This window comes from Delphinus delphis, chromosome 4 (assembly GCF_949987515.2).
Source record: "Delphinus delphis chromosome 4, mDelDel1.2, whole genome shotgun sequence".
Taxonomy (NCBI): Eukaryota; Metazoa; Chordata; class Mammalia; order Artiodactyla; family Delphinidae; genus Delphinus; species Delphinus delphis.
Window position 1 is genome coordinate 81,895,124 of NC_082686.1, and position 25,423 is coordinate 81,920,546.

Here is a 25,423-nt window from a genome sequence, read left to right on the forward strand (position 1 = left end):
GTTGGGAAAATAATTTAACAGGTCTCATATATACATATATATATGTATATGATCTAAAATATGACACAAATAAACCTACCTACAAAACAGAACAGACTCACAGACATAGAGAACAGACCTATGGCTGCCAAGGGGGAGGGGGTGGGAGAGAGATGGATTGGGAGGTTGGGGTCAGCAGATGCAAACTATTATATACAGGATGGATAAACAACGAGGTCCTACTGTATAGCACAGGGAACTATTTTCAACATCCTGTGATAAGTCATAATGGAAAAGAATATGAAAAAGAATATATATAATATAACATATATATACCCAAATCACTTTGCTGTACAGCAGAAATTAATGCAACATTGTAAATCAACTGTACTTCAATAAAAAATTAATTTAGTAGGTCATGACTATCATTTTAAAAACTAGATGAAATAGAACAGAAAATAGTATATCCCATGTGGTGAAGTTAAGTATATTGTTTCAAGAAACTTGTTATATATATGTAATGGGACACTATAAAAGCTATGCTTCCCACTGTGAGTTGTGGTACAAAAACTTCAAAAATCACTATTCAATGATATATACATACAATACATATCTGTTTCTTGTTATTTTTTTATGTCCCATATTATATACCATGCCTTTTGTGCTAAAATATCTTCTTTACGTAGTTGTCCTCTTTCAGAGGTTTGGATATCTAATTTCCAAAAATAATCATTGGGAACAAATCTGGTCCTAGACATTCTTTGTAAAAAATTTTGTCCTTCACTTTACAATTTACAGAGTATTTTAAAATAGGGTATATGTTAGTCTCATTTTATATGTGAGAAAATTAAGGTTCAAGAAGATGGGCTCATCTAATCCAGCTCTATCTAAACTCTGTAACCTACTGACATACTTTTAAATTCTATCCATTACCTCTTGTCCCTCCCCTATTAAAGATCTGTCTACGATCATTCAATGACTAAAATTTAAAATGAGTTTAAAAAGTGAAAATGCAAAGATGAAAAGGCCAGTTTGTAGTATCAAGGAGCTTTGCTAAGATGAATAACAACACAAAATGGTGAAAGTGCTAAGTTAGGCAGGAATGCTTTACTTGAGGTTGGAGAACAATACCAGAAGGAAGTTAACTAACATTTGGGGGTGGGAATATTCTTCCATGCATGGGACTTTTCTACATAATGCAAAATGTTTAGCAACCCCCCCCCCCCCCCCATGCCTGTAACAGCCCTAGTCTTAGCCATAGCTAAAAATATCACCCATGTTATTTGTCTCTGTAGGCACTAGGGGATTGGGCTTCACCCAGTTTGAGGCCTACAGGTTAGGCTACAGAGTGGTGCTCTCTGCTGCCCTCTGTTGACATAGAAAGGTAAGATCAAGCCCTTAGCTGAAAAAAATGTGTCCTATCCCTTGGAGAAAAATGTCCCAAGAACAGCCTGGTGTTGAGGCTCAGTGAGAGTTCTGGGAATGTGGGGTGAGGCTGAGTAAAGGCTGGGAGCCACTCTTCCTGGTCCAGACTATAGCCAGTATTTGTCATTTGCTTGTCTTTGGCAAGTTGGCATGTTTGTAAAGGGAATAAAGGCTTGTCTTATACAAACACACCTTGTCCTTATGCTGCAGTTTGCCCAGGGCTTGAACCAAGCCTTCTTCTCTTTCTGATAGAATGATCATTTTGAGCTGGGTGGTTACAGTCAGTTATAAAAGTAGGTAAACTTGAAGGGGGAAGATTTGAGGAAACTGGATATGAGCAAATAGGACAATTCTTCCAAGGTAGTTCTTATCAAATGTAAAACTGGTAAGGCACACACCAGCACTTTTCATTCCCATATTGGATTACAGTGTACAAGTTCACAGAGAAAAAACTGGAAGTCAGAGTGGAGAAGATGTTAACACAGAGTCAGTAAAGTGTGGCCTGCTTTTAAAATGAGCTTTATATGGCTACCCATAAACAGGCTCACTCTGTGTAGACCCACACTCAGCACTGCAGTCAGCTCTTTATTATTCACACTAATGAAGGGAACAGAGAAGACAGAACCCAAAAATCTTTCAGAGAAAGATCTGTTTTAAAGTTTCTCATAAATAGAGGAGGACCTTCAAGATGGTGGAGGAGTAAGACATGAAGATCACCTTCCTCCCCACAAATACATCAAAAATACATCTACATGTGGAACAGCTCCTACAGAACGCCTACTGAACGCTGGCAGAAGACCTCAGACTTCCCAAAAGGCAAGAGACTCCCCACGTACCTGGGTAGGGCAAAAGAAAAAAGAAAAATCAGAGACAAAAGAATGGGGATGGGACCTGTACCTCTAGGAGGGAGCTTGTGAAGGGGGAAACGTTTCTACACACTAGGAAGCCCTTTCACTGGTGGGGATGGGGTCGGAGGGAGGCTTCGGAGCCACGGAGGAGAGCCCAGCAACAGGGGTGCAGAGGGCAAAGCAGAGAGATTCCCACACAGAGGATCGGTGCTGACCAGCACTCACCAGCCCGAGAAGCTTGTCTGCTCACCCACCGGGACGGGTGGGGTCTGGGAGCTGAGGCTCGGGCTTCGCAGGTCAGATCCCAGGGAGAGGACCGGGGTTGGCTGCGTGAACACAGCCTGAAGGGGGCTAGTGTGCCACAGCTAGCCGGGAAGGAGTCTGGGAAAAAGTCTGGAGCTGCCGAAGAGGCAAGAGACCATTGTTTCGGGGTGCGCAAGGAGAGGGGATTCAGAGAACCACCTAAATGAGCTCCAGAGATGGGCGCGAGCGCGGCTATCAGCGCAGACAACAGAGACGGGCGTGAAACGCTAAGGCTGCTGCTGCAGCCATCAAGAATCCTGTGTGCAAGCACAGGTCACTATCCAGACCTCCCCTCCCGGGAGACTGTGCAGCCCGCCACTGCCAGGGTCCCGTGATCCAGGGACAACTTCCCGGGGAGAACACGTGGCGCACCTCAGGCCGTTGCAACGTCATGCTGGCCTCCGTCGCCGCAGGCTCGCCCCGCATTCCATACCCTGCCCTCCCCTAGGCCTGAGTGAGCCAGAGCCCCCTAATCAGCTGCTACTTTAACCCCGTCCTGTCTGAGCGAAGAACAGATGCCCTCAGGCAACCTACACGCAGTGGCGGGGCCAACTCCAAAGCTGAACCCCAGGAGCTGTGCGAACAAAGAAGAGAAAGGGAAATTTCCGCCAGCAGCCTCAGGAGCAGCGGATTAAATCTCCACAATCAACTTGATGTTCCATCCATCTCTGGAAGACCTGAACAGACAATGAATCATCCCAAAACTAACGTGGTGGACTTTGGGAGCAACTGTAGACTTGGGGTTTGCCTTCTGCATCTAATTTGTTTCTAGTTTTATGTTTATCTTAGTTTAGTATTTAGAACTTATTATCACTGGTAGATTTGTTTATTGATTTGGTTGCTTTCTTCCTTATATATATATATATTTTTTTTTTTTCTTTTTCTCTTTTTGTGAGTGTGTATCTTTATGCTTCTTTCTGTGATTTTGTCTGTATATGTTTGCTTTTACCATTTGTCCTAGGGTTCTGTCTGTCTTTTTTTTTTTTTTTACTATAGTTTTTAGCTCTTGTTATCACTGGATTGTTTTATTGGTTTGGTTGCTGTCTTCTTTTTTTTAAATTACTTTTTAATTTTTTTATTTTAACAATTTTTAATCTTTTTTATTTTAATAACTTTATTTATTTTATTTTATTTATTTATTTCTTTTTTTTCCTTTCTCCCTTTTCTTCTGAGTTGTGTGGCTGACAGGGTCTTGGTACTCTGGCCGGGTGTCAGGCCTGAGCCTCTGAGGTGGGAGAGACGAGTTCAGGACATTGGTCCACAGGAGACCTCCCGGCCCCTCATAATATCAATCGGCGAGAGCTCTCCCAGAGATCTCTGTCTCAATGCTAAGACCCAGCTCCACTCAATGACCAGCAAGCTCCAGTGCTGGACACCCCATGCCAAACAACTAGCAAGACAAGAACACAACCCCACCCATTAGCAGACAGGCTGCCTATAATCATAATAAGTTCACAGATGTCCCAAAACACACCACCAGACACGGTCCTGCCCACCAGAAAGACAAGATCCAGCTCCTCCACCAGAACACAAGCACCAGTCCCCTCCACCAGGAAGCCTACACAACCCACCGAACCAACCTTATCCACAGGGGGCAGACACCAAAAACAACGGGAACTACCAACATGCAGCCTGTGAAAAGGAGACCCAAACACAGTAAGTTAAGCAAAATGAGAAGACAGAGAAACACAGCAGATGAAGGAGCAAGGTAAAAAACCACCAGACCAAACAAATGAAGAAGAAATAGGCAGTCTACGTGAAAAAGAATTCAGAGTAATGAGAGTAAAGATGATCCAAAATCTTGGAAACAGAATGGGGAAAATACAAGAAACGTTTAACAAGGACCTAGAAGAACTAAAGAGCAAACAAACAATGATGAACAACACAATAAATGAAATTAAAAATTCTCTAGAAGGAATCAATAGCAGAATAACAGAGGCAGAAGAACGGATAAGTGACCTGGAAGATAAAATAGCGGAAATAACTACCACAGAGCAGAATAAAGAAAAAAGAATGAAGAGAATTGAGGACAGTCTCAGAGAACTCTGGGACAACATTAAACACACCAACATTCGAATTATAGGGGTCCCAGAAAAAGCAGAGAAAAAGAAAGGGACTGAGAAAATATAAGAAGAGATTATAGTTGAAAACTTCCCTAATATGGGAAAGGACATAATCAAGTCCAGGAAGTGCAGAAAGTCCCATACAGCATAAATCCAAGGAGAAACACGCCAAGACACATATTAAACCAATTATCAAAAATTAAATACAAAGAAAACATATTAAAAGCAGCAAGGGAAAAGCAACAAATAACATACAAGTGAATCCCCATAAGGTTAACAGCTGATCTTTCAGCAGAAACTCTGAAAGCCAGAAGGGAGGGGCAGGACATATTTAAAGTGATGAAAGGGAAGAAATCTACAACCAAGATTACTCTACCCAGCAAGGGTCTCATTTAGATTCGATGGAGAAATTAAAACCTTTACAGACAAGCAAAAGTTAAGAGAATTCAGCACCACAAAACCAGCTTTACAACAAATGCTAAAGGAACTTCTCTAGGCAGGAAACACAAGGAAGGAAAAGACCTACAATAACAAACCCAAAACAATTAAGAAAATGGTAAGAGGAGCATACATATTGATAATTACCTTAAATGTAAATGGATTAAATGCTCCAACCAAAAGACATAGACTGGCTGAATGGATACAAAAACAAGACCCATATATATGCTGTCTACAAGAGACCCACTTCAGACCTAGAGACACATACAGACTGAAAATGAGGGGATGGAAAAAGATATTCCATGCAAATGGAAATCAAAAGGAAGCTGGAGTAGCAATTCTCGTATCAGAAAAAGTAGACTTGAAATAAAGACTATTACAGGAGACAAAGAATTACACTACATAATGATCAAGGGATCAATCCAAGAAGAAGATATAACAATTGTAAATATTTATGCACCCAACATAGGAGCACCTCAATACATCAGGCAAATGCTAACAGCCATAAAAGGGGAAATGAACAGTAACACAATAATAGTAGGGGACTTTAACACCCCACTTTTACCAATGGACAGATCACCCAAAATGAAAATAAATAAGAAAACACAAGCTTTAAACGATACATTAAACAAGATGGACTTAATTGATATTTATAGGACATTCCATCCAAAAACAACAGATTACACTTTCTTATCAAGTGTGCATGGAACATTCTCCAGGATAGATCACATCTTGGGTCACAAATCAAGCTTTCATAAATTTAAGAAAATTGAAATCATATCAACTATCTTTTCTGACCACAACACTATAAGACTAGATATCAATTACAGGACAAAAAAAACTGTAAAAAATACAAACACATGGAGGCTAAACAATACACTACTAAATAACCAAGAGACCACTGAAGAAATCAAAGAGGAAATCAGAAAATACCTAGAGACAAATGACAGTGAAAACACGATGATCCAAAACCTGTGGGATGCAGTAAAAGCAGTTCTAAGAGGGAAGTTTATAGCAATACAATCCTACCTCAAGAAACAAGAAAAATCTCAAATAAACAACCTAACTTTACACCTAAAGCAATTAGAGAAAGAAGAACAAAGAAACCTCCAAAGTCAGCAGAAGGAAAGAAATCATAAAGATCAGATTAGAAATAAATGAAAAAGAAATGAAGGAAATGATAGCAAAGATCAATAAAACTAAAAGCTGCTTCTTTGAGAAGACAAACAAAATTGATAAACCACTAGCCAGACGCATAAGGAAAAAAGGGAGAAGATTCAAATCAACAGAATTAGAAATGAAAAAGGAGAAGTAACCACTGACACTGCAGAAATACAAAGGATCATGAGAGATTACTACAAGCAACTATATGCCAATAAAATGGACAACCTGGAAGAAATGGACAAATTCTTAGAAAAGCACACCCTTCTGAGACTGAATCAGGAAGAAATATAAAATAGAAACAGACCGATCATATGTACTGAAACTGAAACACTGATTAAGAATCTTCCAACAAACAAAAGCCCAGGACCAGATGGCTTCACAGGCGAATTCTATCAAACATTTAGAGAAGAGCTAACACCTAACCTTCTCAAACTCTTCAAAAATATAGCAGAGGGAGGAACACTCCCAAACTCATTCTACGAGGCCACCATCACCCTGATACCAAAACCAGACAAAGATGTCGCAAAGAAAGAAAACTACAGGCCAATATCACTGATGAACATAGATGCAAAAATCCTCAACAAAATACTAGCAAACAGAATCCAACAGCACATTAAAAGGATCATACACCAGGATCAACTGGGGTTTATCCCAGGAATGCAAGGATTCTTCAGTATATGCAAATCAATCAATGTGATATACCATATTAACAAATTGAAGGAGAAAAACCATATGATCATCTCAATAGATGCAGAAAAAGCTTCTGACAAAATTCAACACCTATTTATGATAAAAACTCTCCATAAAGCAGGCATAGAGGGAACTTACCTCAACATAATAAAGGCCATATATGACAAACCCACAGCAAGCATCATTCTCAATGGTGAAAAACTGTAAGCATTTCCACTAAGATCAGGAACAAAACAAGGCTGCCCACTCTCACCACTATTATTCAACATAGTTTTGGAAGTTTTAGCCACAGCAATCAGAGAAGAAAAAGAAATAAAAGGAATCCAAATCGGAAAAGAAGTAAAACTCACTGTTTGCAGATGACATGATACTATACATAGAGAATCCTAAAGATGCTACCAGAAAACTACTAGAGCTAATCAATGAATTTGGTAAAGTAGCAGGATACAAAATTAATGCACAGAAATCTCTTGCATTCCTGTACACTAATGATGAAAACTCTGAAAGAGAAATTAAGGAAACATTCCCATTTACCATTGCAACAAAAAGAATAAAATACCTAGGAATAAACCTACCTAAGGGGACAAAAGACCTGTATGCAGAAAACTATGACACTGATCAAAGAAAATAAAGATGATACAAACAGATGGAGAGATATACCATGTTCTTGGATTGGAAGAATCAACATTGTGAAAATGACTATACTACCTAAAGCAATCTACAGATTCGATTCAATCCCTATCAAACTGCCAATGCCATTTTTCACAGAACTAGAACAAAAAATTTCACAATTTTTATGGAAACACAAAAGACCTGAATAGCCAAAGCAATCTTGAGAAAGAAAAACGGAGCTGGAGAATCAGGCTCCCTGACTTCAGACTATACTACAAAGCTACAGTAATCAAGATAGTACTGGCACAAAAATAGAAATATAGATCAATGGAACAGGATAGAAAGACCAGAGATAAACCCATGCACATATGGTCACCTTATCTTTGATAAAGGAGGCAAGAATATACAATGGAGAAAAGACAGCCTCTTTAATAAGTGGTGCTGGGAAAACTGGACAGCTACCTGTAAAAGAATGAAATTAGGATATTCCCTAACACCATACACTCCTTGTCTTGCTGGAGTTTCTCCCTTGCTAGCTGAGAGGAAGGAAAATGGCCATGTTGGGGAACCCCACATGGCAAAGAAGTACGGGTGGTCTCTATAAGCTGAGGGACACCTCTATCCAATAGGTAATAGTGACCAAAAAAACCAAAAACCAAAAACCAAACAAACAAAAAAACCCAACCCCAAAACAAAAAGCTGAAGCTCTCAGTCCTACAACCACAAGGAACTGAATGCTGTCAGTAACTACACGAGCTCCCCAGTCAAGTTTCCAGATGAGAATCCAACCCTGGCCAACACCTTGATTGAAGACTTGTAAGACCCTAAGCAGAAGGCCCAACTAGGCCATGTTCAAAGTCCTGACCCACAGAAACTGAGATAATAAATGTGTGTTGTTTTAAGCCACTAAGATAATATTGTGATGCATCAATAGAAAACTAATACACCCACAGAATTCAACACCATCCTGACTAGAGACAACTTGGTTAATATAGAAAGCAACTAAAACTCTTGAGGTACACCCAATAAAGATTATAATGGCATACTTGAATACTCCGTTTTATATAAATAATAGTAACATAATAGAGCAAACTCAAATAAGCATGGTTTACAAGCCTAACACTTTGTTAGTGACAGTCACATTCAGCAGCAATAATCATACACAGTGCTATATTAGTTAGTAAGGAGAATTATGAAAAGTATAAAAGATACAGCCCCCCCCCTTCCAATATCCTTTGTTTCCTAAGTCTTATCTGTGTCATCTGGGAGTTTCTTTATATAAAGATCTTATTTCCCAGTGTTTCTAAAATAGCAAAGCCAGAGGAATAGATAAGGCACGGAGAGCAGCTTGTAGGCAGCATGGAAAACTGCAGAAGGGGAGGATGAGTGAATTGGTTATGTATTGAAGCATAACAAATTGCCCAAAATCTAGCAGCTTAAAACAACAAACCTTTATTATTTCACATAGTTTCTGAAGGTCAGGAATCTGGGAGCAGCTTAGGTGGGTGGTTCCAGCTCAGGGTCTCTCAGGAAGTTTCAGTCAAGCTGTTGACTGGGATGCAGTCATCTGAAAGCTTGCCTGGGGCTTGAGGAACTAAAGTTGACCCCTGGACAGCACAGGTTTGAACTGTGCGGGTCCACTTACATGTGGCTTTTAAAAAATTGCATGTGGCTTTTAAAAATATTACAGTAATACATGATCTGCGGTTGCTTGAGTATCTGGATGTGGAACTGTAGATATGGAAGACCCATGACTAAAGAGGGCCACCTGTAAGTTATACGTGGATTTTTAACTGAGCAGAGGGTTGGTCCCCCAAATCTCCCTACATTGTTCAAGGGTCAATTGTACTTCCAAGACTGTTCACTCACATAGTTGTTTGCAGGGGCCCTCAATTCCTTGAAAACAGGAATTTCTGACTGTCCTCATGACAAGGCAGCTGGCTTCCCCCAAAGAAAGTTAATCAAGAGCAAGGAAAAAGCTGCAGTGCTTTTTATGCCCGAGTTCAGGGATTAGCAAACTTTTTTTTAATAGATCTTTATTGGAGTATCATTACTTCAGAATACTGTGTTAGTTTCTGTTGCACAACAAAGCAAATCAGCCATATACATACACATGTACCCATATCCCCTCCCTCTTGAGCCTCCCTCCCATCCTCCCTATCCTACCCTTCTAGGTCATTGCAAAGCACTGAGCCGATCTCCCTGTGCTATGCAGCTGCTTCCCACCAGCCAACTATTTTACATTCGGTAGTGTATATATGTCGATGCTACTCTCACTTCGCCCCAGCTTTGCCCTCCCACCCCATGTCTTCAAGTCCATTTTCTATGTCTACCTCTTTATTCCTGCCCTGCAACTAGTTCATCAGTACCTTTTTTTTTTTTTTTTAGATTCCATATATATGCATTAGCATACGGTATTTGTTTTTCTCTTTCTGACTTACTTCACTCTGTATGACAGACTCTAGGTCCATCCACCTCACTACCAATAACTCAGTTTCATCTCTTTTTATGGCTGAGTAATGTTCTTTTGTATATATGTGCCACATCTTCTTTATCCATTCATCTGTCAGTGGACACTTAGGTTTCTTCCATGTCCTGGCTATTGTAAATAGTGCTGCAATGAACATTGTGGTACATGACTCTTTGAATTATGGTTTTCTCAGGGTATATGCCCAGTAGTGGGATTGCTGGGTCATATGGTAGTTCTATTTTTAGTTTTTTAAGGAACCTGCATACTGTTTTCCATAGTGGTTTATCAATTTACCAACAGTGCAGGACGTTTCCCTTTTCACCACACCCTTTCCAGCATTTATTGTTTCTAGATTTTTTGATAATGGCCATTCTGACCAGCGTGAGGTGATAACTCATTGTCGTAAACTTTCTTGAAGGGCTAAATAATAAATATTTTAGGCTTGCATGCCATAGAGTATTGTAACTACTTACCTCAGTTGTTTCATTGCAAAGTCAGCTACATACAATATGTAAACAAATGGGGACGATATGTTCCGATACAACTTGATTTATAAAAATAGGCGTCCAGCCCATATAGTAAAGTTCGCTAACCCCTGACCTGGTCTCAAAGCTGCATGCCCTCATTTTCCCTTTATTCATTCATTAGAAGCAAGTCATTAGGGTCCAGCTCACACTCCAGGGGAGAGGAATTAGGCTCTATCTCTTGAAGGGAGGAATAAAGAATTTCTGGATGTATTTTAAAACCATCACAATGGGCTTAACACATAGTAAGCAGAATATGGGTTAAATATTGCATTCGTTTCTTAGGTCTGCTGTTACAAATTATACAAACTGGGTGGCTTAAAGCAACAGAAATTTATTCCCTCACAGTTCTTGAGACTAGAAGTCTAAAATCAAGGTATCAGTGGGGCCATGCTCCCTCTGAAGGCTCTAGGGAGAATCTTTCCTCTTCCTAACTTCTGGTGGCTCCCAGCAATCCTTGGTGTTCCTTGGCTTGTAGTTGTTTCACTCCAATCTCTACCTCTGTCTTCAAATGGCCCCTTCTCTCTCTGTGTGTCCTCTCCTCTTCTTATAAGGGTACCACTCATTGGATTTAGGGCCCATCCTACCCAGAACAACCTCGTATTAACTTAAATAATCATAACTACAAAGAGTCTATTTCCAAATAAGGTCACATTCTGAGGTTCTAGGTGAATATGGATTCTAGAGGAACACTATTCAACACCCCCCCTACACACAATAGTGCCCCTACCAAGTTCTCTGTCCTCACTTCCTGCCACTCCTAGCTCTAGGCTCTAGTCAGAGTGAATGGCTCGTTCTCCTAACCTACTAGGCTATATGATCTTGCTGTTGCTCTCCCTAGAGTGCCCTGTCACCTCTTCCTTGCTTCTACTTAACCTTTAAGATTATCCCTTCAGAATCCCTTGATGACACCCCTGGATCTGTTGGACGTGTTTCCACAGCACCCTTTGCATATTTCTAACACATCTGTATTGTAATGACTAGTATATAAGTTTGTATTCTACACTAAACCCTAAGCTGCTTGATATCAGTAACTGTCATTTTCATTCCTGTGTCTTCAGCAACTAGCAGAGTACTTCGATAAACGGAAAGTATTCAAGAAACATTTGTTGATTGAACAAAGTTACAGGATTTTCTTCTTGTAAATTCTTAAATGCAGGATAAAATCTCTTTGGGCTAGGACAATTGTAACACAGTCCTTCCTGAACACAGGAGGCTAGATTTGTTATTTCAATAATTACTTTTATTAAAGTCTCTCTAGGCCCGAGCCATGGCAATAAAGGACTGTGGGTGCACAGCTGGCCCGCATCTGGAACACATAAGGGCAGGCAAGTTGATGAGTACTGTTCTGAATCCCTTCTACCACTCTCCACCAACCAGGCAATGTGAACTGCGAAGCAGTGTTGAATATTCTAGTTTTATATATTATGAATCAAAGTAGAAATATCCTTTCTCTAACTTTTTTCTTTCTTGATACTTGAAGGCTCATTACTTTAAGCAATAAAGTTTGGTTGCCTTATAGCAAGAACAGTTTTTAAATTGAAATTTTTATTGAGATAATTGTAGATTCACATACAGTTAGAAGAAATAATACAGAGCAATCCCTTGTAAACTTTGTCCGGTTTTCCCCAACGTTAACGTTATGTAAAATTATAGTATGATATCACAAACAGGATAGTGATATTGACATAATCCACTGATCTTACTCAGATTTCCCCCATTTTATTTGTATTCATTTGTGTGTGTATGTGTTTGTGTGAGTGTGCATTACATTCTATACAATTTTATCATCTGTGTAGGTTTATATGTCCACCACTACAGTTAAAATACTGAACAGTTTCAACACTGCAAGTATCCCTTATGTTACCCTAAAGCATGTTCTATTACATCCCATCTTTTATGTTCCTATTGTCATATTTTATATACACAGATTTTACATTCTATAAGAAATGATATCATGTTAATATGTAGAATGTGATCATTTAAGGATACACAGTAAAATGGCTACAGCCAAGTACTAAAAAATTTTAAAAAGATACAGCTAAGCAGTCATTAGATGAATTGAAATAGAATACTACAAAACATTTGATTAAACTAAAGTCAATTGATCAATCAAAGGAAGAAATAAGGAACAAAAAACCCCAGAAGGGATAAACAGAAAACAAAAAACAAAGTACACCTAAGTACAAACATATCAATAACTACATTAAATGTAGATGGACTAGAAGGTAAAGACTGAGACTGGATTAAAAAAAGCAAGATCTGATTATATGCTATTTCTAAGAAACACAACTCATATATAAAAAAGACAGACAATTTGAAAATAAAAGGAGGAAGGAATGATATACCATTCAAATACTAAGCATAAAAAAGCTGGTGTGACTGTTTTACCAGACAAAACAGACTTCAAAACAAAGAGCATTAGCAGAGATAGAGAGGGAGATTTAATAATAATAAAAGGGCCACTTAATCAAGAAGACAAAATAATCCTAAATATGGACAAAATCAACAACAGAGCTTCAAAGTATGGGATGACAGAACTACAGAAATAGATAAGTCTACAATCATAGCGATTTTAACACCCCTTTCTCAATAATAGGTAGTAATGGAAGTAGACAAAAGAAATCCATAAGCAGATAGACTTAAACAAAACTATCAACCATCTTGCTCTAATTGACACTCATGGAACATTGCACTTAGCAGCCGCAGAATACATAAGTGCAAAGATAGTTGCACCAATATAGACCTTATTCTGGGCCTTAAAATGTTTCTCAATAAATTTCCAGGGACTTCCCTGGTGGTCCAGCGTTTGAGACTCTGTGTTCCCAATGCAGGGGGCCCAGGTTCAACCCCTGGTCAGGGAACTAGATCCCACATGCCACAATTAAGAGCCTGCATGTTGCAACTAAAGATCCCACATGCTGCAACTAAAGATCCCACGTGCCACAACAAAGATCCTGCACGTGGCAACAAAGATCCCGAGTGCTGCAACTAAGACCCGGAGCAGCCAAATAAATAAATAAATAAATTTTAATAAATAAATAAATTTCCAGACTGAAATCTTAAAGAGTATGTTCACTGACCATATACAAATTAAATTAGACATCAGTAAGATAAGTATTTTTATATATCGATAAGATACCTTTTTAAAAAATCCCTGTTCACCTCACACCTGTCAGAATCGTCAAAAAGACCACAAATAACAAGTGTTGATGAGGATACACAGAAAAGGGAACCCTTGTACACTGTTGGTGGGATTGTAAATTGGTGCAGCCACTATGGAAAACAGTATGGAGGTTCCTCAAAAAACTAAAAATAGAACTGCCACATGAGCCAGCAATTCCACTCCTGGGTATGTATATGAAAAAAAATAAAAACTAATTTGAAAAGATACATGCACCCCAATGTTCATAGCAGCATTATTAGCCAAGATATGGAAGCAACCTAAGTGTCCTTCAACAGATGAATGGATAAAGATGTGGTATATATACACAATGGAATATTACTCAGTCATAAAAAAGAATGGAATTCTGCCATTTGCAAAAAGATAGATGGACCCAGAGAGTATTATGCTTAGTGAAATAAGTTACAGAAAGACAAATACTCTATGTTATCACTTATATATGGAATCTAAAAAATAAAACAAACAAATGTATACAGCAAAACAAACAGACTTACAGATATAGAGAACAAACTAGTGGTTGCCAGTGAGGAGAGGAAGTGGGAGCAAGAAAGGGTATAGGATTAAGAGATACAAACTACTATGTACAAAATAGACAAGGAACAAGGATACACTGTACAGCAGAAGAAAGTATATCCATTATTTTGTAATAACTTTAAATGGAGTATAATCTATAAAAATATTGAATGACTATGTTGTACACCTGAAATTAATATAATATTGTAAATCAACTCTACTGCAATAAAAAAATCCCTGTAATATCTGGATACTAAAAATACACCTCTAATAACCCATGGGTGAAAAAACAAATCACAAGGAAAATTAGAAAAGATTTCAAACTAAATGAAAATGAAACAAGCCCAACATGCCACAATGTGCAAGATACAAAGAAAACAGTGCTTAGAGGAAATTTTATAGCTTTAAATGTGTGTTTTAGAGAAGAAGAAGGATTTTGAAGTAATAATCTTGATCTTGTTTCCACCAAAAAAGCTAGAAAAAACAGAGCACATTGCTATATTTAAAATAGACAACGAACAAGGACCTACTGTACAACACAGGGAATGCTGCTCAATATTTGGTAATAATCTAAATGGGAAAAGAATTTGAAAAAGAATAGATACATGTATATGTACAACTGAATCACTTTGCTGTACACCTGAAACTAACAAAACATTGTTAATCAACTATGCTCCAATATAAAATAAAAAGCAAAAAAAAAAAAAAAAAAAAAAGAGCAGACTAAACCTAAAGTAAGAATTACAAAAAGTAGAACTAAACCTAAAGAAAGAAGAGAAAATAATAAAGATAAGAATAGAGACCAATGAAATAAAAAACAACAAAAGAGAAAATTAATAAAGCCTACAGCTAATTAAAAAAATATTAGTAAAACTGTTAATACGCAAGTGAGACTGATGATGGAAAACGGAAAGGAAAAAACAAATTGTGCTAAGTGACAGAAGCCAATCTGAAAGGTTACATACATATGATTCCAACCATTCTGGAAAAAGGCAAAACTATGGAGACAGTAAAAGAAATCCAGGAATTTGGAAGAGGGAAAGAGGGAGGGATGAAGAGATGGAGCACAGTGAAAATATTCTGCATGATACTGTAATGGTAAATACCTGTCATTATACATTTTTTAAAACCCATAGAATCTGCAACACAAAGATGAACCCTAATGTAAACTATGGACTTTAGTGAATAATAATGTATCAACTTTGGCTCATCAATTGTAACAAATGTACCACACTACATGCAAGATATTAATAATAGGGAAGACTTGGGGTGGGAGTAGAGGTGAAAAAGTTTATGGGAAACTCTTGGTACTTTCTGCTCATTTCTCTATAAACATAAAACTGCTCAAAAAATTCTATTAAGGGGGCTTCCCTGGTGGCGCAGTGGTTAAGAATCCGCCTGCCAATGCAGGGGACACTGGTTTGAGCCCTGGTCTGGGAAGATCCCACATGCCGCGGAGCACCTAAGCCTGCGAGCCACAACTACTGAACCCGCGTGCCACAACTACTGAAGCCCGCGTGCCTAGAGCCCATGCTCCGCAATGAGAAGCGACTGCAATGAGAAGCCCGCACACCGCAACAAAGAGTAGACCCCGCTCGCCATAACTAGACAAAGCCTGCATGCAGCAACAAAGACCCAACACAGCCAACACAGCCAAAATAAACAAAATAAATAAATTTGAAAAAATTCTATTAATAAACCATCAACCAAACAAAAAGACAACCTAGTGAATAGAAGTAAATATTTGCAAATGATATGACCAATAAGGGATTAATATCCAACATATATAAACAGCTTATACAACTCAACATCAAAAAAACAAACAACCAGATTAAAAATGGGCAGAAGAACTGAATAGACATTTTTCCAAAGAGGAAATGCATATGGCAAGCAGGCACATGAAAAGATGCTCAACATTGCTAATCATCAGGGAAATGCAAATCAAAACCACAATAAGATGTCACCTCACATCTGTCAGAATGGCTATCATCAGAAGGAGCACAAATAACAAATGTTGGTGAGGATGTGGAGAAAAGGGAACCCTCATACACTGTTGGTGGGACTGTAAATTGGTGCAGCCACTGTGGAAAACAGTATGGAGGTTTCTCAAAAGACTAAAACTAGAACTACCATATGACTCAGCAATTCCACTCCTGGGTATGTATCTAAAAAAAGAAAACACACTAATTCAAAAAGATACAATACATCCCAATGTTCATAGCAGCATAATTTATAATTGCCAAGATACGGAAACATCCTAAGTGTCCATAAATAGATGAATAGATAAAGAAGATATGGTACATATATACAATGAAATACTACATCAAAAAAATAATGAAATTTTGCCATTTGCAGCAACATGGATGGACTTGGAGGGCATTATGCTAAGTGAAATAAGTCAAACAGAGAAAGACAAACACTCTAGGATATCACTTATACGTGGAATCTAAAAAATACAACAAACTAGTGAATATAACAAAAAAGAAGCGGACACAGATATAGAGAACAAACCAGTGGTTACCAGTGGGGAGGGAGGGAGGAGCCGTATAGGGGTGGGGGAGTAGGAGGTACAAATTATTGGAATCTAAAAAATACAACAAACTAGTGAATATAACTAAAAATAAGCAGACTCACAGATATAGAGAACAAACTAGTGGTTACCAGTGGGGAGAGGGAAGGGGGGTGGGGCAATATAGGGGCAGGGGATTAAGAGGTACAAACTAATAGGCATAATTTTAGCTACAAGGATATATTATATAACACAATACAATACATTGTATGTATACATTGTATACATTGTATACATTGTACGTACATACTGTACATTTACAAAATGTAAATTTCAATTACATATTTTCTTTTTGAGGAACTTAATGCAATATAGTTTTTCTTAGCAGTGCTGTGGAGGCTTTTCATATGGTATTAAATTTAATCTCCAGTTTATAATATTTCTCAACATTATACTATTTATAAAAATATTTTTTATATTTTATGTGAAAAAGTCAATTTCTTTTAATGATATTGCAGTATGATTTCAATTTTATATATTTTTCTTATGTATACTAATAAACTTAATATTTCTTGCTAAAGATTTTTTGGGGGAAAATTAATATATAGAGAAAGAAATAAGTGAAATTTTATTGAATTGTTCTTTGGAAAATATGGCATAGGTTATATGTTCCAAGAATTTGATTTAAATCAAGTATAGCTGGCTCTCTATATCCATGAGTTCCATATCCATGGATTCGACCCATTGTAGATAGAAAATATTTGAAAAAGAATTCCAAAAAGCAAAATTTGTAGTGTAACAGCAACTATTTACATAGCATTTACATTGTATTTAAAACTATTTGCATAGCACTTACATTATGTCAGGTATTATAAGTAATCTAGAGATGATTTAAAGTATACAGGAGGATGTGCTTTGGTTATATGCAAATACTAGGTCATTTTATATAAGGAACTTGAGCATCTGTGGATTTTGGTATTTGAGGGGTTCTGGGATCAATCCCATAGGGATACTATGGGACGACTGTATTTCTTTTGATTTTATGATTTGCTTGACTTTTCTACATTTGGTCATGAAATCAGTCTTCCGTTATTGTTTTCCCACTTACTGTGTTAGCAAGTTGGGACATAAAATATCTTAAGAATTCCCACAATTTATTCCTGAGAAACTGTACATTACAAACTTTGCATCCGGCACTTTTAAGCTGTGTAACCTTGGGCAAGTTACTTAGCATTATCTGTATAATGGAGAAAATGACAGCGGTGCTGGTGATGGTGATAATTATGACCATACCTACTGAGATGGTTACTGTAAAGGTTAAATGAGATAAGGCATGGCAGCCCAAAGCACAATGCCTGCTCACAAATGTTTGCTAATATTTTAATAAATCTAGTCACTAAATCCAATTGATTCCATCTAAGTATCATTCAAGTTTTTGCCCCACTCTTTTTTTTTGCGGTACGCGGGCCTCTCACCGCTGCGGCCTCCCGGGCTGCTGAGCACAGGCTCCGGACGCGCAGGCCCAGCGGCCATGGCCCACGGGCCCAGCCGCTCCGCGGCACGCGGGATCCTCCCGGACTGGGGCACGAACCCGCATCCCCTGCATCGGCAGGTGGACCCCCAACCACTGTGCCACCAGGGAAGCCCTTGACCCACTCTTGATTCGCACATCTTTCCCTTAGGTTCCTTTCATTTCTTATATGGCCTGTAACAAGAGCTTCCAAATATATCTCCCTGCTTCTAATCTCCTTCCCCTTCAATTCCTACAGGAGCAATCTTTCTAAAATACATTCTGATTATTTCACTCCCTTAATGAAAATCTTTCCATGGCTCCCCATCGCATAAAGCAATGCTTCTCAAACGTCATTCATTCCCATACCTCTTCCCAAGCGTTGCAAATGTTTCCTCTGCCTGGACTGCCTTCCTCATCTTTCTTCCTAAAGAATTCATTCCGTATAATTTACCTTATTTTATCTGTAATAAGGATGTCACTTAACATGAACTGCAAATTTTATTCCAGACCTTTATTTTGTACCTTAAAAAAATCTTTGAGTGGCATATAATTTACATACATGAAATACATAGATCGCAAGTGTTCTGTTTAATGAATGTCAACAGTTCTACACATGTAACCACCACCCCAAGCAAGATCTAGAACACTTCTAGACCTCTAGAAAGTTCCCTAATGCTCCTTTCCAGTCAAGCAAAATATCTTCTTCCACTGCCCCAGCCAAAAAAAAAATTTTTTTTTAGAAAGAGCAGTGCTACTTTATTAAAATACTGGTTTATTTCACATGTATATATTTGTCTCCCCACCATTTCCATTTGTCTGACCATCACTACTACTATGTCCTATCATAACATTCCATACATACTTAAAACCAAGCAAAGGGTGGAGTTTCCTCTCTAAAAACTAAACAGGCATTTTGGACAACATATTCTTGGCAATGGAACCTGGACAACATTTATCAGACGTGGCGGGGAAAGTTCTCACTCTGCATTATAAAAAGGACAGCCAGATGTCAACTGCTACAGAAATGAAATAAGATGGAAAATTTTAACAAACTGTTTAAATTATTTTCTTAGAGAGACCTCCTCCATTGCCAGAGATCTTGAATAGCCTCCTGGTCAGTCATCTGGAAACAATTCTTCACATTATTGATGAACTTGGCTTCCACTTTGGGAAGAGGACCACCTTTTCCTATAGTTGCTTGCATTTTTGCTTTAATGTCTTCTACAGAGCTAGGTCCTTTTGGTGTTTTAGGAGTTTTTGTCCTGTTTTTTGAAGGATTCTTGACGTTTTGATCTTGGTATTGATGGTTTTGAGTCTTTTCCACTCTGGTTTGATTTCTGTGCATTTTTGGCTGGAGTATCTCGTACAGATTTCTTTACTGGAGCTTTTTCTTCAGCTTCTTCATCATCAAGTCATCATTGTCATCATTATCATCTTCATCTTCATCAGCAGCAAGTTTTATTTTTTTCTGTGGAAACTTGCTACCACTTCCAGGGGCAGAACGCTTTCCAGACATACTTAGGAGTGTCACATCCTCCTCCTCTTCATCTTCTGACTCTGCATCTTCCTCCACAGCTACTAAGTGCTGTCCGCTAATATGCACGGGACCTGAACCACACTTCAACCGTAAGACCACAGGTGGTCTTATTTCAAAGCCCCCAAGGGAAATCGTTGGCTGTACAGACAATTTTGAAGTTGCCAGTGTTACTTTGATTGGACTGCCTTCATAATTCATCGCTTCTGCTTCAACAGTGGGCAATTCATCCTTTGCGCCAGCCCCTCTTCTTGAAGATAACTGGTGCTCATTTTCATCATTATCCACCTTAAAGTGATAATCTTTGTCAGCCTTTGGTTCACAACCGAAAAGATAGTTCTGGGGCCTCAGGGGGCTCATGTCCATCTCCATCGAATCTTCCATGGGTTGGTGGCATGCACTCAGGTGGGAGAGAAAGCGGACAGATAAATAACTACTGTTCCGGAGAACAGCCGCACAGGATGGCATGACACCACAGTAAAGCCAAAAATGTTATGACAAAAAAGATTTTAAAGGGGCTTCCCTGGTGGTGCAGTGGTTGAGAGTCCGCCTGCCGATGCAGGGGACATGGGTTCGTGCCCCGGTCTGGGAAGATCCCACATGCCGCGGAGCGGCTGGGCCCATGAGCCATGGCCGCTGAGCCTGCGCGTCCGGAGCCTGTGCTCCGCAGTGGGAGAAGCCACAGCAGTGAGAGGCCCGCGTACCGCAAAAAAAAAAAAAAAAAAAAAAAAAAAAAAAGATTTTAAAGGTCACAGAACAATCATATTTTTTTCCATTGATATTAAAAGTGCTTTGCATGATTTCAGCTTGCATCATCATTTTTACGGTCCCACATTACTGTGCATAGAGAGGGTTGTTTGTATTTTTTAACTTTTTATTTCCTTTCTGGCATTTTAGCTATATCTGTTTATGTGTATATGTGCATGTGCATGTGTGTGTGAATGGTTGCTCTAAAGTAGAAATCAGCAACTACAGCACATGGACCAAATCCAGCTTATGGCCTTTTTTAAAGAATAAATAATACTTTATTAGAACGCAGCGCTGCGAGACCACAAAGCCTAAAATATTATTATCTGACCCTTTACAGAAAAAGTTTCCCAACCTTTGCTCTAAAGTGATGGTTCTTACATTTTAACATGTATCAGAATCACAGAAAGACTGTTGAGCCATACTCCCAGAGCTGCTGACTCAGGTCCGCAGTGGAGCCAGAGACTTTCATCTCTAACAAGCTCCCAGGTGATGCCGATGCTGCTGGGCTGACTACGTCCTAAGAACCACTGTTTTAGAGATTATGTTATATAACTTTAACTTATTACAACCTCCCTCATACTATTTTGTACTACTTCAATCCCAACTTTTGTGCTCTTGTTATCATATATTTTATTTCTTTATATGCTCTTAACTCTATTGTACATTGTTATTATTTTTGCTTTAAATAGGCCATAGTTTTTTCTGTAAATAACACACAGTGAAATTGACTTCCTGTGGTGTACAGTTCTACAAATTTTAACTTATGTATGGATTCTTGTAATTGCCATCACAATAAGTCCCTCTGTTAAAGGATTTAGGAGAAACAAGGAGCATGAATAAATGAGGAATTTTACCACAGAGATGGAAAGTATAAAAAAAAGAATCAGAAGGAAATTCTAGAAATAAAAAATAAATATAAAAATTTAAGAATTCATTAGAGGGGCATAACGGTCTTGCTATCGAGTGCAGGTAACTTCTCTACTGGAATGTAAGGTGCTCATGTTTTCTGCTCTTTTGCTTTATTCAGTGAACCAGCACTGTTAATATCCACTTATATGTTGGTCATTTCCAATTTGTATTTATTGCTGCTAACGTGTATCCAATATGATTTCTGAAGAGTATTGTCTGAAAAGTTTATTCTTGAAACTTTCAACTGGAAAAAGTTCTGGCAAAATTATTTTTCTTTCACAGTTTCTCAAAGCAGCCATAGAAACCACTTTGTTTTTCATGTTTGTTCCTATGGACCTTATTGTCTAATCATTTTCCAGGTAAGAGATTACAAGGCAGCCTTTTTCAGGTTTTCAATTAGTAACCTTTTATGGTCTTTCTTGGTGAGGTTTGTTTCCTGGTTTATGATCCCCTAGATACTTTAGGGAACTTTAGTGAGGAAAGCTTGTAGTTTCCGAGACACTCGGCAGCCACTGTGCCCCCACCTCCATCATCTTATTAAATTATGAAAGCTGTTAAGGAGAATGGAAAGACAGCCTAGAGGTGGGGTTCAATAACTTTTAAAACTTCCATTCTGATTATAATAAAGTATCAGGCTGCTATAAAGACATCAAGTTTCTTTCAGCTCCCAGGTCCAGGTTAATAAGCAGTAGAGTTACGTAAACATCTTTCCATTTGACACCTCACAATCCCTAGATGCCTTCTGAGGTATGTCTCACCCTTTTGTTTATACTATTATAATACAAACTAAAAATTGGTTTTCAATTTCTAATGTAAAATTCTTTTGTCATCTATGTTGTAATCCTGCCTCTAAGCATTTGCCTAAGTAATCTCTCTTGCCTGTTTTTTGATGAGGTGTGTCATAAAGTACTGTAAAGGGTGTGTTTACTTTGTGTTGCATTTATTGAGAAGTAGAAAAAAGGCCGTTCTATACTTTCCAGATGTTCCATCATTTCTTTGATGTCTGCAGAACAACCTGTGTAAATTGTTTCTACTAAGTTTGTATTGCAAATGTATTTTGAAATGAATTTTACCAGGATCCATCATATCATTTTGCTATGAAAACAATGGTACACATCTCACAACATGGCATTCAAAGTTTCTTCCTTAAATTCTAGACTAATGCTCGAAGTAGTATATTTTATTATCTGGTTATGATTGTATTTGTTGTCCTGGGAGGAAGGCAGAGTGAGATATTATCACTTCACTTTCCACATGAGGAAGTCATTGGAAGACATTCAGATGTCACAGATAACATTTCCCTATCTGGCTATTAGCTTTCCACATTCAGGAGAAACTAATATCTGTTACAGTAATCAATTTTTAAAATACAATCCAAAAACATTATAGGGACACTTCCTTAAACTCTCTTTTCTTTATATATTTCTACTGGCATTACAATACTATTTTGACTTCTTCCTCAGATCTCTTTCTCCGAATACAGCCTTCAGCCAAATTCTGGTTTAAGTAAAGTTTGGCTTTGATTTCCCTCTACTTTCTATTTTGGTCCTTCTACTTCTTATGTGACAATCCATATTCCATAAAAATCAGTTCATGGGCAGAAACAGCAGAAAGAGGAATCTGATTAGGACAGTGAACTGTGAGTCAGAGAGTGGGAATTCCACAGGGGGCAAAAAAAAAAAAGGCTTTCAAGCAATTAGGAACTGGAATTACTAAAGGAGTTGAGTGATTTGAGAGAAGCAAGGGGTTAATAACTTGGAGTTTGTTTGCCAGGCAATAAGTGAGCAGGGCAGAGCAGGCCAAACAAGTATATGGAAACAGCAGCAGGCAGAATGCAAAAATGCTTTGTATCTTCAGTCACTCTTTATTCCTCTTATTATGGCAAATTTCAATCTAATGTGACACTATCCCAGAATCCTACCGGTAGTAATAACTGCAACAGTTGGCTGGCTGACCAGTCATTATGGGGTGAAGAGTTATTACAGCTCTTTTGGCAGAAGGGTTTTCTTCACTCTGTTGAAATGGATGCAATTACAGTAATTCACACCAAAGAGGGAGAAAATGATCATTAACTTATTACAACCCTCAAAAATAGTATGTTTTGAGGAGAGGACTGAAGCAACACTTCTCCAAGTAAATTCTATGCCACATTCACTCCTGTATTTTAGTTCAGTGCTCCAGATGAAAAAGGCTTCTGTGGTCAAACATGCTGAGAAATGCTGCATGATCCTCTTACTAAAAACATTAATAAAGGCCCCGAGAAGTCTTGCAGTAAGAACGTAAGTTCATTTAATTGTATTTAATTTACTTTTATGGTTAGTGCTTTCAGTGCCTGCTCAAGAAATCTTTGCATACTCCAAGATTGCAAAGATATTTTTCTTTGTTTTTCCTAGCTCTTGGTTCTGAGCTTTATATTTAGATCTATGATCCATGCCTATTTAATTTTTGTGTATGGAGTGAGAAAGACATGGAGGTTCTTTTTTTTCCCCCATAAGAAAATCCATTTGATCCAGCAACATGTTTAAAAAGACTATCCTTTTCCCATTGAATTTACTTGCCACCTTGATCAAAAATCAATTGACCTTATATGTGTGACCGATTTCTGGACGCACTGTTGTGTCCCATTGATATTATTTATCTATGCTTAGGGCAATACTTGATTAACTGTAGCTTTAAAGTCTTGAAATCACATATTATAAATCTTCCACCTTGCTGTTTCTTTTCAAGATTGTTTTAGCTCTTCTATATTCATTGCGTTTCCGAATAAATTTTAGAATCAGCTTGAAAATTTCTTCAAAAATGCCTGCTAGAATTCTGATAGAGCTTGTATTGGATCTATACATTAATTTAGGGAGAATTGGCATCTCAACAGTTTTGAGTTCTATAATCCATGATCATGGTATGGTTGACCCTTGAACAATACAGCTTTGAACTGCATGGGTCCACTTAGATTTCTTCCAATAGTACACTGTACAGTACTACATGATCTGAGTTGGTTGAATCTGCAAATTTGGAACCCAGAGGGAGGAACTGTGTATATGGAGGGCAGACTATAAATTACTACAAATTTTCAACTGCACGAGGGTCATCAGCACCACTAATGCTCGCATTGTTCAAGGGTCAACTGTATATATACTGTACTTTTAATTTTGATCTTTAATTTTTCTCAGCAATGTTTTGTAGTTCTCAGTAGAGAGGTCTTGTGCTTTTTTCAAAGATTTATTTCTATGTATTTGGTATTTTAATGGTGATATTTTTATTTAGTTTCTAATTGTTTTAGCTATTCCAATTATTTCAAATAAATTTTTTATATTGACTATAACCTATGGCCTGGATAAATTTATTAATTAGTTCAAATAGCTTTTTATAGCTTCTACAGGGTTTTCTATGTATACAATCTTTCCCTGTGTGAATCACGCCAGTTTTGCCTCCTTCCTGAAACTTGGCCTTTTATCCCCTTTTCTTGCCTTAACACAGTAGCCCTATACTAAGCACATAATATACATCATCTCATTTAATCTTCATAACAACTCAGTGATATTCCTATTTTACAGATAAGAAAACTAAGGCTCAGAAATTTTCAGCAACTTGCCCAATCAATATTGCACATCTATTAACAGATCTAGAATTCAAACCTAGGCAGTCTTACTCCAAACCCGTACTTATGACTACTAGCTTCTAAATTTGGAAGACTCAGAGGCACAAAAGCAAAAAAATTTTCAAATTAATAATAGAAAAAAATCTCATTAAGGGCAAAGATACAAAATGTTCATAGAAAAAAAAAAAGGCAAGTTTCTTTTAAATATGAGAAGATGTCAACCCCACACAAAATGAGAGAAATGCAAATTAAAACTATGCTAAAATGGTGCAGTATGAAAACAGCATAGTGGTTTCTCAAAAAATGAAAATAGAATTACCATATGATTCAGCAATCCCACTTCTAGGTTTATCAAAAAAAACTGAAAGCAGAACCTCAAGGAGTTATCCGCATACTC

The 25,423-nt window shown here is 38.0% G+C and overlaps 1 protein-coding gene and 1 pseudogene across 1 annotated transcript in view; both read right to left on the reverse strand.

Annotated features, from left to right (window-relative positions):
• MAP3K13 (mitogen-activated protein kinase kinase kinase 13) overlaps window positions 1-25,423 on the reverse strand; it is a 133,046-nt gene that overhangs the window by 101,695 nt on the left and 5,928 nt on the right. The window lies entirely within an intron of this gene.
• Window positions 17,341-20,305, reverse strand: LOC132424164 (nucleophosmin pseudogene; annotated as a pseudogene).